Source organism: Empidonax traillii, unplaced genomic scaffold (genome assembly GCF_003031625.1).
Source record: "Empidonax traillii isolate 1590-97213 ecotype Southwest subspecies unplaced genomic scaffold, ASM303162v1 scaffold410:size520991, whole genome shotgun sequence".
In the NCBI taxonomy this organism is placed as follows: Eukaryota; Metazoa; Chordata; class Aves; order Passeriformes; family Tyrannidae; genus Empidonax; species Empidonax traillii.
The window spans coordinates 393,449-416,693 of record NW_020955603.1 but is presented as its reverse complement, the minus strand read 5'-3'; positions in this window follow the sequence as shown (position 1 = coordinate 416,693).

Sequence of the window (23,245 nt, the reverse complement as noted above, 5' to 3'; positions counted from 1 at the left end):
TTCTGCCTTATTCCCAGCAAACTTTTCTGAATTTCCAGTGTTACTATTTCCTCCTGCAGCACTTTTTGCTCTCCCAGCAGGTACAAATGTGAACAGTGATCAATTTTTTTTCCCTATTCCAGTGTGAGCTTTCTCCTGCGTTGTGCCAAGGCACACCTCAGAAAGGAGCTCCCAGCCTCTGCCACTTCCAGCTCTCTTGGCCCCTCTGGCACAGCAAAGCCTGCCCCTTCCTTCTCCAGACAGGTGCAACCACAGGGCTGTGGCTCAACAGCAAGGTGTGGTACAGGGGACCCCTTGGCAGCCAGGTGGCCACGCAGTGCTCTGCAGTTTTACTTCGCCAAAGCTTTCCACCAGACTTCAGACCTTGCCAGCTCTGCAGCTCTTCCAGGGGGTGTGGCAGAGGCTGCTTCCCTTGGGCTCATCAGCAGTGGGTTTGAAGGCTGGCTGCAGAGGCACCCTTTCCTCTGGTAGAGCACCCCGTGGTTGCCTGCAGTTTCCTGGGAAGGTTCATCCTGGGGTTTTAGGAAGAACAGTGATGGTTCTTGCAGTCACTTCTGGATCGCTGAGGGTGGTAAAGGAGAAAAGTGCTCTCCTTAGGTCTGAAGAATTGAGTTCTCCGATGGAGGTGGAACGGGGAGATGGAACGTGGGCATTCTTCAGGTTCTAGGTTGTTTTTTCCACGTAGATTTTTCTAATCCATTTTTTCAAGGATTAGAAAAATTGATTTTTTTAATAATCAATTTTTTTAACTCCATGCAGTCCTTTCTAATCCATGCTTTTTCTTGGGAGCGTGAAGGTCCTCCCTTTCTTGCCTTTCTTGGGCCTTGGCCTGCACCTTCTCCCCTCCTTCCCCCGGGTTTCTGTGTACTGTTTGCCCTGACACTTCTGGCTGTGTGTCCAAGTTCTTGTTAAGGAATTTACCCCCCTTTTTGCAAATCAGTCAAGCCAATTTTCTTCCATTCCTTTAGGTAATGTGGGTTTAGCCCACCCTGATTTGGGTCAGCTAAGGCAGCGTTCAAATGCAGGAACACAACTTAATGTTTTCTTCACTTGTGCAGCTCAACCTGGAATGGTAAGTCCAGAAAAGTAAGTCTTTGGTTAAATCAGTAAATGCCATGTGCAGTTTCTACCTTTGTTTCTAGGAAAGCATTTGAAAGGTGACAGTTTAGTATGAAAAGGATTAACCTTTACAGGGATTTAAGGGAGTGAGTGCTTTGATTGAGTGCTAGGTATCTGTTCGTTCTGAAGGATTTGGTGATGTGTAAGTGGTTCCCTTGTGGAGGCAAATAAACCATTTTTTACCTCTACCTCTCTGAAAAGTAAAAAAATCCTTAGTAATTTCTTTCAAGTATGGAAACGTAAACAACAGTTACACTGCTGCCACGTCATTACCACCTCTGGAAACCATTAATTTCTTTAGCTGAAAAGGGGCAAAAAAAAGTATAACAAGCTATAGTAATAAGAATCAGAAAAGGTAAGAAATAATTTGGATTTATTTATATAAAGCTATAAGTATAGGCTGCCTTTCTTTTACTGGAAAACAGCTTCTAAAGTGTGTTTTCAGTTGCATTTTCTGCCAGTGAGCTTTCTCATTTCCAGCTCAAAATCATTGCTTGCAAGTTAATACCAAATGGCAAAACGTGAATGAAACGTGCACCCTGATTTTTTTCTGAGCGATGGTTTGTGTGTCACTTTCTTCCACTGTTTTCAGTGTCACTTACAGATCGTGAAAAACAGTGTAGTTAAAAAGCACCTCACGTGTTTCTCCGGACTCAAGGGCCGGTTTTTTCACCCGTTCCCATTTAAATAATGAGCAGTAAGGCCAATGGAATTCACCAAAGGCAGGTTTGGTACTCCCCGAGCTCTGGGATAGCTGGTGATTCTGGCTTAGGCTAATGCTGCTTCACGTTCGTGCAGTTGTTTTGTTTCCTTTTCAATGCTGGGATCAAACTAGTGAAAAAATGCGGCTGTTGCTGGGAAGTCCCTTCAATAACTCGGCACATTTGCATGACAATGTGTCGCTGTGCCCTGGTAACCTCCCTCCCTTGCCAGCACATATCTTGGCAGCAGGAAATGGTTCCACAGTGTTTGCGGCACTAATGGGATGTCCGTGAATGTCCTTTTCTTGCTTCCAAGGATTTCTGGACATAGTTGCAGTTGGATAAATGAAGGCTTCCCTCTTTTCTCTCCCTCCCTTCTCCTGCTTTTAGGATAAATTTTACCTCTGGTTAGAAATCCATAACCTTTGTAATGAACAGTGTTGCTGACTAGTGTGTTTTCCTGTCACCACAGGATTTATTAAAGATGTTAGCCATCACAGATGGAACTGAAACTGGAGCTGAATCAATATAAAAGGACCATGTTAATGGCAAGGCAATATGTATTGGATGTGAGGATAAACGGTAGCATTGTGCTACAGGGCCTGATGACTCGAGAAGAAGCACTGGCAGTCTCCTTCTGGAGGTTTGCTCAGTGCTTGGGGCGAAAGGAAGTGAAGCACAGCCTGTTAGATCAGCCCCTGAGCTGAGATACTGGGTGGCACGTAATTATGTTGGCTGTGCCTGAGGCAAGAAGTGTACCTACATTAAAAGATCACCTGAGTTTTCTAGTGAGTGCTGGTTTTACAGGCTGATATTTTATTCCCTTTGAGGCCGCTCACTCAAGACCCCTTTTCAGGTCAGAACTCTACTTCTTCAGAGCCAGGAAGGGGCTTTCAAGTTTAGTGCACCTGTCAGGGATCAATCTCTTTTACAGCTCCTTCAAGTTCTTTATGATGCAGATGAATAATTTCAGTAGATCCTGACTCCTGTGTTATGCCAGAGTGGGAAGAGGGTGGCTGGTGTTTTGAACTGTAGAAGCTGTTGACTGACTGGATGAAAAAACAAGTGACAGCTATTAAAAATTAATCAGGTTAAATGAACTTGGGAAGGTTCTAAATCTCAGAGGACCTGTTCTGATGGTGAAGGCATTTGAGATTTGCAAGAAAGGGGATGGAAACACCTCCCAATATAATATACTTTAGTGGACACAGAGGCACACTGAAAGCTGCTGTGAGATACAGGCTGTAAAAGATATTGTTTCCTTGTGAGTTTTGGTTTTTTCCTGTTGTTTTGTTGTCTCAGAAAAACCTCATGCATCTTCTTTTTCTTTAAAGTCAAGTCCATCCAATCTTGCTCAGCACTGCCAGTCTTGGCAAAACTAGGACTACAAATTGATATATTGTCAGAAACTGCTGATGAAGCAATACCTATCTTTTGTATTTGGTATTCCATTTACAGCTCAGACTCACGCTACAGATACTTCCTTGGACATCCCTTCAGTAATTATTCCTGCTAACATTCTTCAGCAGTAGAAACAGCTCTGGATTCTCTTTTGGTTTAGTATTCTGTTATTTCCAGCATTGTATATGAAAAGTAATACAAGAATAATATTTTAAAACAGTATTTAACGACTCTCAATCAAGATAGGATCTAAAAAACCCATAAGATTAACAAATAAAGCCCTTACTACAAAGAACATTCCTGTAACATGCAAGTAGGTGACTGTTTCAGTGGTCCCAAATTCCAAGTAGTGTTGTATTTGAGAGGTTATGTAATGACCTAGGAATCGTTAGTTGCTGGAGAAAATGTTTAGTTTCCTGTAATTCACCAAGTGACAGTGTTGCAAATTTGATGCTGCAGGAACACCATTTCACTGATGTCCAGCTCTTATGTGGCACTTTTGACCCATAAATCTCCATGGTTTGCGTGATAATAGGGTAGACTATCCCCCAGCTTTGCAGGGAGACAGAGGCATAAAGCAGTGAAACAGTTTGCCTGGGGCTGTAGGAGAGCTTGCATTCAGCTCTGATGTCCTGGATCCCTGTCTTCTGTCCTGCCTGTGAGCCTGTGATAGTTGCACTTTAAACAGGGATAGATGTTTATGTGTAAATGGCTTGTGTGTAGAGCTGAGCATGGAGGCAGTTCACAGAGGCATTTGGGGACACAGACTGGGACTGATTCCTGGCACAGGATCCCACAGTGTGACCCTTGGTGGACAATAGTTAGTTACAACAACTCCTTTTTGCACTGATGTATGTGCAAGGTTGAGAGTGAAGGGAACAATTTCCCAACCTTTTCCTGCCCAGAGTGGGGTGTGGGCTGGACCTTTCTTCCTTCCCTGATAGAGCACCAGGGAAATGGAGCCAAGTTTGTCTCGGAGGTTTGTCTACCTGACTGTGCTCTTGTGGGGCAGACAACTCTAAACTCTATACTCCTACCAGCTCAGAGCAGATCGTGATGTGGTCTGCTGCTGTTAGCTTGTCTTTCTGTGTATGGCAACTTTGGATATAGAAAAGGAGGATATTGGGACGGTTGGGACACTGTCACTTCTCAGTTTTGAAACTTCTTCACTTACAAGTTCTGTGGTATAATCCTGCATAATAATCACCTCGATTAAGCTGCCAAATATACAAGATTTTCCTTAAGACATAGGAAAAGCCTACATTTCAGTGATTTCTGGAAATTGTGTCTCCCCTTCTTAATGAACATCAGGACCTTCTGCAGCTGTGTAATAAAACTCTGAGGGTCACAAATTAGTTGAGTAAGAAATTCTATTTCATAGAAGGATTCCTGTCAGCCTTGCTCCTGGTCTGATCCAAAGATCCAACTAATGGGGTCAAATCTGAGCGGTTTAATGAAACAATGTTATTTAAGCAAAGCAATCATGTCCTGCTGCAGTGTTGTTTGGTATTAAACAGCAATTAGACTTGTCTCCCCAACAAAATTGAAAAGCTCCTCTGAAAGCAGCTGTAATCGGAAATGTCATACTGCAGATAGCAGTGATAGATATGGTCTAACAAAACACAGGCTTTGGCTGCAGTTCATCACAATGATGGATAATCCCATGGCACACAGCAGTTTAGCACTGTTTATGTAGCTTGCAGTTTAGGCTGAGACTATTCCTTTCACTGCCGCGTCCATGCTCGTGTTTTTCTTTTTCACTCTAGCAGGCCACGTGACCAACCACCAGGTTTAAGTGGAGCGTTTTGCCCTCTCGCTCTGTAGGGAAGGTCAAGTGAAACAGCATTTGGGATGATGAACCTGAGGTTTACTGAGTGGTACTTGCTATAACAGCACATGTATTGAACTCCAGACTGATCTTTCTGCAGTGGCTCACTCTGGAAGCACAAGAAACTAAGCAGCAGTTTTGGAAAGCTGCAGAGGTGGGTCATGCGAAAGTCATTGCAGACAGTGAAGCAGATGTGTTTAAGTGCTGATTTATAGGGGTGTTTACACAGATTTTAGAGGTATATGACTGGATCTTGTTCAGCAGCCTGCTTGGGGAGTTCAACAAGGGGTACTTTATGGATTGCACAAAGCTCCATCTCCCAGACTCATACAAATTTACAAGAATTTTTTGCTTAAAAACAAAGACTAGAACATGTTGCATGTGTGTCAGCCAGTCTTAAAAGCAAAACTTTTATTAGGCACAATACCCTCTAAATAAGACTCCCTCCAAGCATCCTGACTTGTAATCCTTAAACATCTGTGTTAAAAAGATATGAGAATTGAAAGAAAGCCATATTAGCATCAGACTGCAGAGTAGGTACAAGCATACTATGTGTGTAAAAGAGCTGACCATTGGTGTATTTTTGGTCTTAATATTTCCTCTCCTGTGAGCTGGGAGATAGTGGGAAATTCCCTCTTGCTGTGTATTTTTCATGGGAAGATATGAATCCCGTGAAGAAGTGTTAAAGTGTAGTTGTTGTGGAAGTCTGCAGCAGTAGCATAACTGCACAAAACCAGTTACAGACTATGGGTTAGACTGTGCTAGGTATTTCAAGCAGTGTTTATTTTTTTTCTGCTCTTTAGTCCCCGTGTACTCCTGCACTTATTAAAGCTCAGAAACTCGTCAGGGAGTATGTCCAAGTGCCTGGAGTTCTGATGTGTGTTATTTGTAACATTCCCTGATCTATGCCATGGAGATATAGCTGGGGTAGTCTGAGTTCTGTCTCTCCCATCACTTCCCCTCCAAGCCAATGTATTCTGGTGATCTGATGAAAACACCTCCTTTCCAAGCTAAAAGCCTTTGTCAGAAGTAGTGGTGCTGGTTCCATATTACCTCTTCTCAGAGGGCACAAAAGGGGACCCATCTGATTGTTACACTTTCCATGGGCACACACAGACCCCTGCATCATTTACACACACAACAGCCTGTTCAGGTGCAGTTTCTCTTGCTGGAGCCCATTCAAGATACAAATTAAGAGCTGGATTAAACAGAGACCTTCCGCCCAGCCAAGTTGCAGGCATTTACTCCTCATTTCCAGGATGCTGCTATACATTTTGATGCAGGACACAACGAATTACAGGCATCTCTGTCTCTGCAGAAGGAAGGAGAAACAGATTTGCCACATATTTTTTTTGCCTGTTTCCCAAGCAGGGGAATGGGTTGCCTTCTAGCTATCTGCTTCCAGGAGGGCTCTTGGTTCTGGAAACCTTCTCCAGTTCCATGGCTTGAGAAGAGCCAAGCCTCATGTGTGTTGATTTAGGCTTCAACTTGCTCTAGGGATGAAGATCTCATGAAGAACAATGTGTCTGTATCTGTGCACCTCGGATATATTCCCTGTTCACAGGTGCATGGTTGTTTTCTGTCATCTGATCCTTTTCCCCCACTCCTGCCACTGACACCTTTGGTACCCTGTTAAGAGAGTAGGGTGATAAACTTCTCTCAGTAGCTGTGCAGGAAGCAGTTTACTCCTTGAGCAGTGTCAGCGTAGCAGGCTGCTGCTGCTGAAAGCCCAGTCCAGTCTAGAGCTACTATTGCAGACACCAGATTGGATGTAAGGATAGAGGCAGTGCGGGAGTGGGAGTCAGAAGAGGATCCCTCTCGGTGCGTGGCTATCCTTTAAATGCTTTTCGCTGTCATGCTGACTACAGGTTCAGCTTTGCCTGACAGGTGGCTCAAGGCAGCACAGAAGTGAGTGGGTGTGCAGGTCATGCAGCTCGCTCCGTGCTGGAGGAGGCTTGGCACATCAGCAGCTTTCCCTCCCTGCTCGAATGGTGTCACCAACCCAACAAATCTGTGAAACTGCATGTGAGAGGAGTTTTTGTGGTCCTGGTAACAGGAGGCTGCTGCCACCAGTGCCTTTTCTGGGAGATTCTCTTCCCCTCCCTGCTATGTGACCCACATAGGTCTGTGATAAAAAGGGGAAAAGCCAAGAGAAAGGAGCCGTGGCACAGAGACATGTGGCCCTGTGTGGATGGAGGCCACAGTCCAAGCAACCCCATTAGGGGGCAAGTCAAACCCCAGAAAATTAGGATAATTAGTTCTATGTGTAGTAGTGTCACAGTTCCTCTCAGAGGGACCCCGAACTTCTTAGTATAGTTTTTCCCCTTTTTACGATTGTTCAAATATTTCCTCCCTCAGTCTTGAATTACCCTGAATGCTTTTCATGGGTTTAGCTCTGCCTCTTTACCTTTCAGGGGAATTAAAGAGTCATTGGGCTTGGGTTTTTTTTTTTTTCTTTTCCCTTGATCTTTCAAATAACTACTAAGCCATTGTCACTTTTTAAATTAATTTTTTTTTTAAATAGTTCTTTTATAGTTCAAACCTACTACAAAAGCGAGATTGAGATTGCACCTTTCTCTATGGAGAATGATGAGTGTGTCAGGTAAGGCAGCAGTTTCTGTTCTCGATACAATAACTCCAGTAGCAAAGACATCATTCTTCAGAGTACCTTCTTTCCCTTTATTACCCTTTTATTTTCCCTTCTTTGCTGATCTTAATAATTCATTATGTGGAGGCAAAGTCTTAAAAGGGAAATAAATGCTTCGCATCCTGATGTCTTTGAGTTTAAATTCCTTTGGTAAATGCAGTCCATGGTGTGTGGTTGGGCTGTGGTGTGGCCTCAATAACTCCGGAGCATTAAATGCAGTCGGATCATGCTGCCTTAGGAAACCCACGAGAAGACAGTGCTGTGTGTCAAGGCCTTGGAGCAGTTTGTCTCCACTTTTTAGATTCATAGATTCATTTATCCAACCCCCTGGGAAAGCCTTTTAGTACTGCACTGTATGTTATAGTGCCTGCTTTTCCTGTTAAGTAGGGAGTGCTTAGGGAAGGCAAAGGAAGCAGTAGGTTTTGCACAACAGTAATTACTTCAGGCTTCAACATCAGAGACCTTTTGACCTAATGCCACTCAGGCTGATTCTGTCATGTTTAATCCCTCATGCCCCATCCGTCCCTGTCAGTCTGCAGAGGTGTCCTGTTCTTTGGCCTGAGCCAAACAGATTCTGGATACTTATATATAAATAAGGTCTGAAAGGTAAAATTCATGTAGTGTTTCACTTTTAATTAACACATTAAACCCATTCAGGAATTGCTCTCAGGCTTTGAGCAGAAGCCATGCTTTTGTTGGGAGGTTGAGATTGGCTGGTGGTTAAAGTGAAAGGCTGAGATTATGGATTGTTTCTGTTCTGCCCCTGCCTTGTAGGTTTGCCTGGAGCTGGTGGTTAATTGCTGTGCTTTTGAAAACAGTTGAACATTTTGGCTACATGTTTTTGTTTCCTTAGGGCTGGCTCTGCCCAAATAGCCCCATTTAATCATTGTTTAGTTTTCAGACTGAATGCTTCATGCAGGTGTGGGTAGACAGCGGCTTCCTTTCTGGTTGTTAAAATCAGAGTGCTTGGATAGCCTCTATCTTTCATTTCTTCATAAATTCCATGTGTAGAAGTACAGACATAAACATGCAGAGTGTTAATTAAGAGTCTTTTGGCCTTATTATTTAGTTTGTCCTTGGATTGGCCCACTCCTAATTACTACCCGGTTACTATTGCTATTATTCTTGTTTAATGAGATAATCCAAATAATCTCATTTCAGTTTCACAGATCATTAGATCCAACACACTTATTAATAAGGCATTTGTGAGCTCTTTATGCCCACTCAGCTGTTTTCAGTCCTTCTCTTATCCTCTACCATGGAAGAGATATGCGGAACATTTTGTAGTTGGATATGTTTCCTTGAAGTATTAGCACTTGTCGCTACGTATTGTTTGAACAGCTGCTTCTTTTTGTTAATGGCAGTAATAAAAATGTTGTACATCTTAGACAGAGGTGTAGATTGTGGCAGTGAAGAGTGGCTCTTGCGAGGAGGGAGCTGCTGCAGCCTGTCTCCTGCCAAAAAGGGTCACCTTTCCCAGGCAGGCAGTAATGCACAGCAGGTGTGGGGCTACTCCGCTCCACTGGCAGTAGGATGAGAGCGAGCAGGGACACTCTCATGCCAACTTCCCAGTGACAGCCAAAGGCAAGGAAGCACTAGTGGGACCATCCAGTTCATTGCTTCCTGATCTTTTTAACAGCATATTCACCCATGCAGCCAATTACCTGCTCTCCACTGGTCTCCCCAGAGCAGACCGTGTCAGTCACGGACGTGTGCCCCATTCCATATTGGCTGTTTGTAGGTTCTTTGCTGGAGAGATGGGCCTCTGAAGCAGGGTATATGGATCAGGAACATCTGGTGGGATGGCAGGGAGTTTAGGTGCGCCCTTGGTTGAAGTATTTGCAGTGTCCTTTTACCCTGCACATCTCCCCCTGATACCAATATCAGTGTGCCCTGAACACTGGCGCTTGGATTCAGCTTTTGCTGAGAGGTATTTGGGTATCTCTTTGTTTGCTGGGACTGTGTTATTCAAAACAATGAAAATTCTCCAAAGAATGGCCATAAACAAGTGTGTGTGGCAGTGCTTTTGTGCCAAAAATGGAAAAAAATCCATTTTACACACATACACATGCACACAGAGAAAATTAAATGCAAAGGGCAATATATGCTTCACTGCTTTTGATAAAGTGAACCTCTGACTGTGGAGGACTGTGGTCTCCTGGTCATGTCAGTGGGCTGCTCAGGGTGACAACCCTGGCACTGTTGCTCTTTGTCACTGGGGTCTGAAGCCAGTTCACACTGTACACACTGCTGACTCAGAACAGTGATCCAACAGGGAAATCACAAAACTAAAAGGATTAGAAAAATCAACCCTGTATCATCACTGGGCAAGCTGGCACAGGCCGCCTGGGTAGCTGAGGTTCCATCTATTCTGTGAGACTCTTCTCCCTGCTGTGTCACCTACATGTGTCTGTGATAGGAATGGAAGGAGAGCTGCTGGAAAGGACTGTGGGCTGGAGGCCCAAATTATGTGTGGCACCCAGACCACAGCTTGTGGGTCTTTTAAATCTTGAACTTGCTGTAAAGGCAAGATTTAAAGGATGCTGTACTGAACAGCTGATGAATTCTTAGTGTCCAGGGAAGCTGTTCTTCATGGCGGGGGAAAACTCCATCTGCTCCACTCATGATCACTGTTGGCCTGTTTTTACCACTGTGAAGTCCAGCTCAAAGCCAGGCTACTGACTTAGCCTGCACTCACATGCAGAAGTCTTTAGCCTGATTAAGTGTTAACCCTTTGTAAGGAAATGTGCATTGAGGCTTGCTTAGTGCTACACTGAGGATAACACAGGCTTCTCATGTAACACAGATTTCTCATGTGACACCAGCCCTGCTTAAGCTGGATTTAGCAGTCTTCTCAGGCCCCTCTTCCAACCCCTCTGCCCTTCCCTGGGTATTGGCAAGGGTGTTGCTGTGGCAGGATGGTGAGCTTGCGTGAGAGATAGTAGAGTTTGAGAAGGAAACAAAAATCATAAAACAAGTAGGGGCTTTATTTGGTTGATTTAAACAAATAATTTAGGTCTTTCCTCAGATCTGTTTTCCCATGTCACTGCACAAACAGCTCTGAAAGAAGTGGAGCGAAGGCAGAAGCAGATCTCTGCCCCAAAAGCGACAGGGATTGCATAAGGTTTGTTTTTGTGTTTGATGGCAGGGCCAGCAACAACACTGAGCTAATGCCATCTGTGCTGATGCTACAGTGCTGTCACTCGGGTTCTGCCAGCGCAGCTGGCTGCAGGGTTGCACTGGGACTCGCTCAGAGCCGTTTCCCGGCACAACAATCCCATGTGCCAGTGCTGCTGAAACCTCGGAGCGAGCCACTGTGTTGCACGGTGCAGCCCGGGCAGAGCTTCCAGCTCTCCTTATGTACTTGCTTGAGGAGCAGGGAATGAGCTTAAGGATGGATAATCCAAGCTAACGCTGCAGTGAAAACAAGGGCCTTACCTCAAATGTCACCCAAGTCTCTTCTGCCCTCCCAAACCTCCAACTTCACTGTCCTTTAACAGCAGCTGATATTCTCCTGGCAGAGACTACAGCAGGGAAAATTAATTGCACTGTAATGACAACCCCCCTCTCGGAAACTGGCCTTCTGTTCAGTGTAAATAGAGGGCAATCTGTGGCCTATCAACACTCTGTTTCCTTTGGGGAAACAGCCTCACAGTTCTCAAATTTCCCTTTATGCTACTGACTGTTGGCATCTCTTCCTACCTCAAGATCTGCTATGTTGCTGCACAGGGTTTTTTTTCTCTTTAATTAATTTCTTTCAGCTCTGTCAGGATAGAGGGTAATTAAATGCTTCAGTATCTTGTCATAAAAATGCCACTTTTCAGAGGAATTGTCTTAATGAGCCTGTTTTTCAGTATAGCAGAGGCTCATCTATTAGTCCAGTGTATATTTTTAGAGCATGGCATTAGCCAGAAAAGCCCATTAGATCGTTATACAAGTGGCTGAATCAGCAAACTGTATCTGCTGCTATTCTGTCAAAGCAATAACGTTAACATTATCAAAGTGATTAAAAGCCATTCATTCATTTTGCATCTGGGTTGACAAGTTCATTCCTGCAGAGGCATACAGTGTGAAGCTGTAAGAAAGGAAAACTAAAAGCTCATCATAACCCCCAACCTGAAGATCTACCAGTGTGTGACAGATGCAATCAAAACATGACAATGTAGTGGAACACCGGATGCCTGTGTTCTGTCATATGGTGGGTTGTCACTGACAAAGCAAAATCAGCCTTAGCCTGGGACCCTTTTTAAGGATTTTCATTTTTATGCAGTGAGTTTAAAAAGCTGAGTGTGCTGGAACAAGGCAGGGTTTCCACCAGAGAAACCCTTGCTGTTCTTCAGCTCTGGTTCATCCTCCTGGGCTTTCAGAGCAATGGTGATGCTGCTGGTCTTTCCTTAGGGACTGTTCCAGGAGTGTTTGGGCAGTGGCTTCTCCAGCTCTTCAGTCCCTGTAGTACCTGTGAGCGCTGAGTACTTCAGTTGCAGTTCTTGGCCTTGGCGGGGGTGTTTGTGTAGTGTTCATATACAGAGCAGAAGTTTGGGGAAGGATAAACAAGCGTCAGCATTGCTGCCATGAGCTTTAGGAAACAGCTGAGTGGACAGAAAGGTTCGATTCCTGGGGGCTGCCTGGGGAAACTGCTCCATTAACTTGCTTGCAAAAGGTGCAGCATATGCAAACCCTTTCTATGGACAGGGCAAGATGGTAAAGGGAGTGAGAGCTGGAAGAGCAGTCCCTGTGTGTGAGGATGGAGTGACACAGTCCCAGAGTGGGATATTTGCATGTAGAGGCCTCTGGTTTCTGCTAACAAATGTAAAGCAGCTTTGAGTTCTGCAAGTCAAATTGTGCATCAAGGAAGAGAAAAGCAGAGAAGGGCAAGCTGTTACTTGGTAGAAAATTGGCCACCTGCTTCCATTAGTGATCCCACCTACTCAGTTCTGGTCTGTACCTGAATGTGTTAAATTGCATTAAAAAACAACCCAGTAATGACCCAGTGAGTTATTACACCGTGTAGCTGAGTTTTTTTCCATATTGAGGATTGTCTTAATTCTGGCGATGTCAATGTGGCCCTTAATTATTGATTCATTTTAGTGCCACAAGCCTATTATGGTGAAGCATCACCGACATGATGAGTGTATTGTGATTACCCCTATATCACTGCAAGTGTCAGACTTGGGTGCTGTGTGTGCTTGTGCTTGCCTGTCCAAGGGGTATTTGCCCTTTTAATGGTCGTTGTGCATGCTATGCACAAATAAGTCTTTCCTACCATGGTGAAGAAAACCAACTTCTTTTTTTTTTTTTTTTTTTTTTTTTTTTTTCATTTTGAATCTGCAAAGAAAAAGAAGTAGCAAATCTGCTGGTTGACATTTATCCAGGGAAGAATTGCTCCAGCAGGACAGCAGTGATATTCTCAGAGCCCATGAAGATAAAAAAAATCCATTAAAACTGCAGGTGATTTAGGCACTTTAGTTATCTTACTGTGAACTGAACTCTGGGGTTCACTTTCCCATTTGTAGGCATGTACTTTTTAGTCACTTGGCCTCCTGCTCATTGAATTTGTGTCCTCATTGCACTCTTCAAATCAAGAAAATTAATGCCTTTACCAGTTTATTAGCTAGTGAAGCTAATATGAATCATGCCTGAGAAACAATAATTCTTTATAAATGGTGAATTCAAATAATCAGGTAACTGTGTGAGTTAAAAGACAGAAACAATGGTGTCTCATTTTGAGCAGCGGATTTGAATTTCTGAAACATATTTGAAAATGCACAGAATGGTTGTTAGGTTTGGTCTGATAAATGTATCTCAGCAGAACAGGCTGGAAAAGAGAATTGCAATAGCAGAGCTTTCTGTGCAAAGTCTTGGCATTGATAGAGGCGTGAGAATGAACACCCGAATATTTTATATCCCAGAAGGAAACCTTAATGATCTGTTGTTGTTTTTTTGTCTCTTTTATCTATCAAAAATCCATTTTTATCGGTGGTTTGCTTTGTACATATCCTTTGACAACTGGATTGTGTTAGCTAAGTTGTATGTAGAGTGCAGATCAATAATTCCCTTTAAGTGTCTGCCACAAGAGAGCAGTGTTGGTGTAATAAGCTGCGAGAGTGTGCCTCGGGTAGTGGAATTCTTCCATCAAAATGTACGCTGAAGTACTGCAAAAGAAATTCAAATATAGTACAACAAACCTTCTGGGAGCTCAGGGAGATTAAGGGATAAAAATAATGAATGGTGCCTAATTTTTGGTATTGATATTCAAGTTTCTTAGAGACATCATTGATATGACTGTGGAATCTTTGGAAAATTTCAAGGAGTTTATACAAATTTAATCACACTGGTGATAATCTAAATATGTCTGTTCCCATATTTTCCAGCGTTACTCCATTGAAAACAGTGCTGTTTGTTTGGTACCCCTGGGAGTATAATCTGGCAACAAGTGTATATTTTTGAGGGATACAGCCAGCTCCTCAGATCTGCAGGAAGAACAGCTCCACTGAGTGCACTGAAAAGTGAGGTTGCTCCAGAATTTTGATCCAGGCTGAATCAAAATCAGTGTGACCAGCAGGTCAAGGGAAGTTATTCTGCCCCTCTACTCCACTCTGGTGAGACCCCACCTGGATCCAGCTCGGGGGTCCTCAGCACAGGAAGGACATGGACCTGTTGGAGTGAGTTCAGAGAAGGGTCACCAAGATGATTAGAGGGATGGAGCACCTCTCCTACGAGGAAAGGCTGAGAGAACTGGGATTGTTCAGCCTGGAAAAGAGGAGGCTTCGGGGTGACCCAATTGCAGCCTTCCAGTACCTGAAGGGGCCTACGAGAAAGATGGGGAGGGACGTTTTATAAGAGCATGAGGTGACAGGACAAGGGGGAATGGCTTCAAATTGAAAGATAATAGGTTTAGATTAGATATTAGGAAAAAGTCCTTATTCTGAGGGTGGTGAGGCACTGGAACAGATTGCCCAGAGAAGCTGTGGATGTCCCATCCCTGGCAGTGTTCAAGGCCAGGTTGGATGAAGCTCTGAGCAACCTGGTGTGGTGGAAGGTGTCCCTGCCTATGGCAGGGGGCTTGGAATAAGACGATCTTTAAGGTCCCTTCCAACTTAAGCTATTTTATGATTTTAAGAGCTGGTTCTAAGCTCTGTGGAGTCACAGTCTGGGAGTTCTCTGTCGACATTGTATGCTGGGCTGGGCTTGTTAGCACCCAGAGTTTGCTTCAGTTTTAAACATGGAACTCAGTCTGCTCAGCTGTGTGCTCTCATAGAAGCACAAAACTACTGCTCTGCTGCAGATACCTAAATCCCAGTTATATGAAACAATTAGGACTGTGCCTAGTAGATTCACTGCCCTCTACACTTTCCTGGCTGGACAGATGAGCTGCAGCAGCGCTTGAAATATATTACTGCTGATTTCTCCTCAAAAGAAGAAAAATTAAACCTTTAATTGGAGAAATTTGTATGGATCAGCTTTGAAATAATTAACCTCAATTTGTATGCAGTTTCTTAATGAAAATCTGTCTCAATATTACAAAAAATAACTGCTTTCAGTCTTGATCATTTTCACTGAAATGCATTACAAATCTCTTTCTATCAACAAAAGCCAATACTAATTTTTTTTTTAAAGCACATGCCTGATAGTTTCTGACTTGAAAGCCTGGATTTTGATTTTAAAACTGATACTTTACTTGCTGCTGTCAGTGATCTGTTTCCATTTAATAGAAAACTTGCTATCTAAAAATGACAAGGCAAGTATGTGTCAAAATGAGATCGTACAGAAGCCAGGCTGAGGCCTAAGAAAGCAGGATGGATTACTTTGAACACAAGATGTGTTTAAAGGAGGAAAGAATGTAAAAGGGGAGAAGTTGCTAGTGGGAAGAGAAAGAGATGAAAAATGATTCAATCATGAAGCAACTTTTTAAGCTTGTAGTAAGTAGAAGACATACAGTAGACTGCATTATCTTGTGGTACCATAAAATGCTGAACTTAGCAGAAATGGATCAGCAGATAATTTGTTCCATTTGGAAGAGACCAACAAAAAGCAGTTGGGTGAGAAAATTATGGGTGAGCATGGCTGTACTATATCAGGGTATAGGGGACTAGACAGGTTGCTGGCCTATCTCCAAGTATCTCCTACTGGATGCTTAAGAAGGGGTAGTAGAAATGCCACATGAAAAGTTTATGATTACTTTTCTCCTGCTCTACCAGTTATTTTTCAGCAGACAAATGGGGAGAAGGGGTTGCAGTGTGCAGTAACTGGTGGGTGAGAATAAGAGCTGGAATAAAGTGGATCTGAACTGATTAGCCACATTAGTGCACTTGTTAAAGTAGCCAAAACTGAGCTTCATTTTGACTAAAAATAGTTCTCTTATCTAAATATGTCATGTACCCACTATGCCTTCCACTATCGCAGCTGCAGTGTCCTGCATCCTAAATTTAGAACCATTCATCCCACTGAATTTTCCAGTACAGTAGATAGATGCAGCAGCTTTTTTAGAAACTAAAAAATAGAAAAGGTTAAGAATAACATAATGCAGAGCCACCATACTGCAATATCTGTGCTTCATCTTTGGTAGCTATTCCTGTCGGCAGTTCTTTAAGTAATGATGATACAAAATGCGTGGAGATTTTACAGTGTCTGAATTATCACAGACAGTTCTGCTCTTTTCTAGAACATTGACGAGTGTCCTTGACACCCCTTTTGTGAAACAGTGTATTTGACTGTAATCTGTGAGTCTCACGGGCATGAACTGTACTGGCTGCTTATTGCTGTAAGTCAAATTTGAAATGTGAAATATATCCCTAATATGCAGCAAGATAAGACAAAGGACTTCCAGAGCTTTATAGATCTATGGCTTTTCATGAACCCTCACAAGTACAGATCGCTTGGGATCTGTTTGTTTTGTTTTGTTTTTCACAGGTACATACAGAAACAAGGTCACACAATCTTTTTGTCTCCTACTCATATATGTCAGCACAAACAGCCCACATAATATTTGATAGCAAGCATACTTTCATATTTTAGGACTTCCCAGAATTCCTTTGTCTAAATCCAGATTTAGATGAAAACTGCATGCTATTTTATTAGTTTCTGTTATTAAACATTTGCAAACTCCTCCTTTTTATTCTGTCTAATCAGTATTTCTTTAAGATATTAAAAAAACCCAGCAACTCTACTGAAAAAATAGCTGAGTAAGCCTTTAGGTTTAGATTAAGCCTTTAGGTTTAGATTGGTTATAAGGTTGCTCATCAGCTGATAAACTGAGCAGAGTTCTTGATACATCCTGCATTGCTGTTAGATCCAGTAAAATGCATACAAAATGTTGAGTTTGTCCTAATGTTTTGCCAGTTCTTGCCAGATTATGACCTTAAAACTTTGGTAGTGTTACATATGAGTGTAAAGTATGACTTTAGAGCAGGAAGTTGCTTTTTTGTATCTTTCCAAGGATGCAGAGGTCTTGAGGGACTTGTAGATTAACAGCAAAGCTACTGATTTCCCATAATATTTACAGCTGTTTTCCTTTTGGAAACTCTATAGGCACTAGTGATAGTGAGAATCAAGTTCTCAAGCTGTATTCCTAAGGTGACTTACTTAGAACATAAAAATCCTATGAATGTTACAGGGCGGGGGGGGGAAAGGTATTTTCTGACAGTGAGAACATCAAAATGCAGCTCCTCATGGTGGCCAGGCCAAAGCAGTCTTTAGGCTCAGCTCTGTGGAGTGAACAGTGCTCAGAGTGGATTTCATGCTCGCATGAAATTTTCAACCTCCTTTGTGCTGATGAAAAGAGAGGCTCCTGCCCAATGCGGAGCGGCGGGACTCGGATGCCATTCCCAAAGTGGGCTGGCTGCGAGACCGCTGCTCTCCCCGGGCTGCCTGCTCTCTGAGAGAGACAGTTTTGTTGTCATCTGCAATTTCAATGCTTCTCAGAGCTGCAATTCCCTTGCAGAAAAGTTGTTGCCACAAAGTAATTTTTACAGGGAGGGGTGGTAAGGCCTTGCAGGTGGGTCGCTATTTCAGTCACCTGGGATTGTGTGGGGCTCGTGCAACAGCTGGTTTGTTTGGGGAGTCTTTTTAAAATTCAGACTTTGATATAATTTTGTAAAAAATATTTCTTCTTATTTTCCAGTTAGGATAAGAAGAAAGAAAGGGAGAGCTGGACTGAGCATCTTCCTTAGGAAGTAACGAATTTTGTATCTTAAGCCAAGTTATTCTTATCAAAACTGGATTTGCTTTCTGAGTGACCAGATGGGTTTGAGGCCTGTCTGAACTTTGTCATTATCTTCTAAATCTCCAGGTGTAACCTCTGACCCTTCTCTGAGGCATCTCTTTGCTGACAAACCTGAAATCCCAGTTGTTAGCTACCTCACCTGGGTTGTTTTCAATTCTAATTCTTTAGCTTTCGGGTGAGCCAGTAAAACCTGGGTCCATTTTGCTGTTTTCAGTTGAGGAGGGCACGCTGCCATTTTCCAACAAGTTGGCATTCTCAGCAAGTCCTGTTTTGTAATCACCCAGACTAACACTCTGGAAAACAGATTTGGTCATTTCTTTCTTAAAAAGCAACTCAGTTTCTTAGCACAATTACCTCAAGCAGTTCTGTGGCAGTTTCGCAGTTATGGCAATCATTAAGAATGTTCATTATTTCGTTCTTTATCCTACTTGCCTTTAGTTAGACATTAAATACACATTGCTCTCTGAAACTCTGCAGCTCTCTTTGTGCATTGTGTGACCCCATACCTGGACCTTTAATCAGGCTGTGGGAGTGCTCCTGTATCGCACTTCCTGAGGTGAAGAATAGGGCTCTGTAAGAGAAAGTGACTCAGGATCAAAGATTAATAATCACCCTTTCATTGTTGCTTTTGCCATTTTTCCATTTCAGAATAAAAGGCATAAGATTTGAGGGGAGGAGAAGCAGAATTTCAGGCAGCATGATTTATTTCTCACTGTATTTTTAGATTCTTTAAGGATTTTAGACGTAAAGCTAGAGGTTGCTGGAATAAGAACCACAGGATACCTGCTCACAACTGGCTCAAAGTCTGTTTACAGCAGCAATGTTCCTGCCCCTAAACACAGATCCAGAGCTGAATTTTTGCAAAGGTTTGAGGTGGGATTTGATTCAGATTATGATTTGCTGTTACAGCAGCTACAGGCCCCTGCTGAGATCAGAGCTTCCTTTTGTTAAGTAGCTCATATCAATTAAGAGGCAGATTCACAATATGAAGAAAAAGGACAGAACAAGAGTGCAAGAAAGGAAACATTATTTTCCTTTGTGTATTTGTAAGATGACAACTGAGTCTGAAACTTTATGAAATATTTGGGAACTGAACTCATAATGTTCCAGGCCAGTGTTCAATCATAAGATATCCTTCCTCTGGTTTGTGTATTTGCTGGATGGTTGGGATGAGAGTAGAGTGAAATAAACTCTGCAGCTACTCTGCTTGTGTTTGGCAGCTCTTTCTTCAGCTTCTGTCTGTATGTGCCTCTCTTTGCCCTTGTTTCCCATTCCCACACATTGAAATTTCACTGCTGCAAAATTTCCTTCAGTAGTCCTTCAGTAACAGAGATGTTCCAAAAAATGTCAAGTGACAGATGAAGTAAAGGTTTCTGCCTGGCCTTTCACCCTGCCAAAATGTCTGCAAGTAAAATGCAAACCTGGGGGGTTTTAATAAACTTCACTTTCTGCTGTGTTAGAATTGTTCTTAGAGTAATTTCATCTGTTACCTTTGTGGAATACAATCCTGAATTGGATATTGGTAGCTTTCATGCTTTATTATGTATTTCATACTCTGCTCCATGCCCTCCACTCCTATTCTTTAGTGGCCTTAAGTCATGGAGTTAGGCCAGTCTGCCAGATTTGTCTGAAAACACAATGCTTCCAGTTTTCCTGGGGGTAATTAGAGTCTCAGGAGTGTGAACCTAAGGCTGGAAAACAGAAAGCCCAGAAAACAAAGAATTCCAGAATTTATTTTTTTTTAAATTAATTCTTTTAACAAAAAGATTTCTAAACTATTACTACTGGTTTTAGGGATTGACCCAAGCTTGAAGATGCAGGGTTGGTAATATCCCATGTGTTGTATATCCCATCTCAAAACAATGCCCAAAATAAGGGACGTGTGCTGGGCTGCAATCCCTTTATTTCATAATACCTGGGGCATGAAGCAGGCACTGGGCTTTGCTGGCAAATGCCCTCCACAGAGTCCTCTATCTCAGGGCACTGAACCTCTTCTAGCTGCTTGTGCTTTGTGCACCAGATCCAGGTGGGATGGGAGGAGCAGGAAAGGTGAAAGGAACAAGGAGAGCCCGGCTGTGGTATCTTTAACTTTCCTATGCACAAATGATAAAGCCAAATTGCAAATTACATCAGCCTTAGGGGGTGGAACTTTGGCTAGACCAGACCAGGGTGTTTGTATAAGAATGAGGGAAAGCTGTGAATGTGTGTGTTCAGGGAGCAAACACAGGCTGTGCTTCTTGCCAAGGCAGTGGAAATACCTTTCTTTCCCAGATGTCTTCTTAGGTGAATAATAACGACAACCTCAGGCAAACGTTTTTTGTGTCCATTCATCTAACACAGGTATTTTAAGACTTACTCTTGTGGGAAGTGTTACCTGCCTTAATAACATCTCTTTTATTGTTGTCTTTGTCCTCTCTGTCCCTTGTTACTGAGAGCAGTGTGCCAAGATAATGGGAATTGGGGCATGGATTGCATTATAGATATCAGTGGGAATTATGAACATGCATCAGAGGAAAAAGTTCAAAATGTTAGAAACAAAGGTATTCTTGATCTCCAGCACATAAAAAGTGCATTATATTTAATTGAGGTGGTCATCTCTCATTGTCCTCACATCCTCACAGAGGGATAAACTCTTCTTTCAGATTTCCCAACGTAAAACCACAGTAGCTGTGATGGAAGTGTATGAAACTTGACCTAGAATGCCTGCTGGTGTTGCATCTCCATTAGCACAGTATGTGCTGTATATGAGAGGAGCTAAAGGGTTACAGCCTTGCTACAGGGAGAGCTTTGCTTAGTAAAGCTTTAGAAAGTACTAGTCTTTTCTCCTCCTGCTTAGGATTTTCCCAGAGGCTAGTATCATGGATTATTCTAGAATACCCTGAACGTATCTCATGTAGGTCAGCAGGTAAACTAACTTAATTTCAATAAATTAGCTTAGATAAGCAAGAACAGCAGGCAGTATCCTTCGCTAACCTTGGAGCTGATTAGTATGGAAACTATGTATTCGACTCAGAAGGTGCCTGATAAACCAAAATTAATTCACACCATCACTGTTAAGTAGAAAGTAAGATCTTGGAAAGACATTTTGGGATAGTTAGAGGTAGGCTTATTGACAGACAATGTCAACTGAGCCTCTAGATTTATACACATACCCCAAAACTAGACTTTGTGTTATTCTTTTGACTTGGTGACGCAGCCTCTGCAGTTTGAGAACATGATAATTACATCTCAGTAGGACACCTTAGCAAGCCCTGTTCCCTTAACAAAAGATTTCAAGGAGATGAAGCCTGCCTGCCTCTCTTCCACATTTACTGCAGAAGCCAGTGACGTTCCAGTCGTGCCAGTGTCCTTTTAGATGTGTTGCACTAAGCTTTGCAAGGGGTGCACATGCTGGTAGAAAACTCAGCACTGCACAGGTGGAAGACTTCAGCAGAGGGAGAGCTGGGTACTCTGCACTTGGCAGCATTAGGACAGTGACCCCAGAGCAGTCTTCTCCCAAATCCAGGCGCCAGGACTCTTGAGTTCTCATAGGTGCAGACAAGTCAGATGAATATAATGAGATTTGATGGTGTGCTCGTGTTCTGTTGAGAAGAGAGACGAACTCTGGGCTCCTAAACTGATGGTAGAGATAATGAGCTGTTATCTAGTCAGATTGTTTTATTGAGAGAGAGAGTGTTTTTCTGATGACAAGATGAGCTCTGTTTTGCCAGTAGATCTGCATGTCCACAAGAAGTGTTTTGCTGTGACAGTTTCCTGGATGAGTGAAGTGGTTCTGCTGGACAGAACTCCTTGAACCTCCTTGTCTCACAGCACACAATGCTTTATTTTTCCAGGAACTTCTTTAGGAGTGTGTCTGCACTGCTGCTATCAGCAGCCAGGCTCTGGTCTCACCTTTTCCTTCCCTCAGTCAGAGGACTCTCTAGGAGTCTCTTTATCAAATCCACTTCACAAAGGCAAAATCACTGTTGGTCATGGCAAGGAGTTTGCAGACTGTGGCTGAAAACATTCTTGTGACTTACACTGGGACAAACTCCTGTGCAGCTGCTCCAAGCCCATGACAAAAAGCTGTTGGCCAGCGTTGGCACATGTTAGCGAGGCTGGACCATAAGCTTTAGCTTCATGGCACACAGCTGCTTTATTCTCCCTCCATAAGGCCCGGTGGTGCGATAAATCCACATTCCTTAGTCATCTGATTTGCACGCCAAATTTTTTCACATTAAGCCTATTTCGCATAGGCTCGTTAGAAGCTGCATTTCAAAACCTACTTGTTGTAGGGAAAGAGGATGTGAAAATAAAACTAGTGGCAAATCAGGTTTTCTGGGCTCTTCTCTATAAGGGTCAGTGTGTTCCTTTAAAAACAGACATTGTGAACTTCGGGCATAGGAAACTGGGAAAAATGCCAGTACAGGATAGAATGAAGATTAATGCAGGCAGCTCCTAGGCAAGTTTTCCACATTTCCTTTCCAGGATGTCAATATGCTAAGATTATTTATGAATTTATATAGGATATTATTATAAAGGCTGCCAATAAAGACTCTCCTTCTTAACCTAAACTGTAGCAGTTCTAATGTTTCAGTGTGAGGCTTCTCCTGCACAGAGCTGCTACTGTGCTGAGCAGTGTTCATGTGAAGAGAATACATTTCTGAAGGGATTATGCTGAAATTGCCCAACTTGTTTCCCTTTAGGCTTAAGTGAGATTTAAATTTTGGCTTGTGGATGTGAAAAACAAACACATTGATTTGCTGAATTGCTTCCTGTCCCCAGGAAGCATTTTCAAATAAAGAAGAAATTCTTTTAACGCTCTTTTGCTCACACCCCTAAATATAAGAGTGCACTCCTATGAACAGAGACAAACCTGCCACATCAGGATAAATATTAGCACCTCACACGTACTATGTCCCACTTTCTACGGATGCTCCAGTTTTTCCATTGTAGCCAATTATATTTGAAACTAGCAATTTGTCCCAGTTTCACTAAAATAACACCTTACATTTATGAAGTGCCTATTCTCACAAGTTCTTCCAGCATTTTACAAATTACAAAAGTATCTCTTAATACCTATATAAGCCAGTGGGAGATGGAGGTGGCGACTGGAAATGGAATTCCAATGACAATAATAGAGATAAGAAAAAACAAACTGTGGTACTCTGAATTGTTAGAATTAATGAATGTTTGAATCTACTTGTGTTTTACTGTGTTTAGGATCAAATATTGAGTCAAAGTCCAGAAGAGCAGAAAATGTAAAGATTTTTTCTTTACGTTTCTGTCAGAAACATCTTTGATTTCAGGACAAAAAATCCGGTGAGTGTTGCCAGGATTCCCTGTGG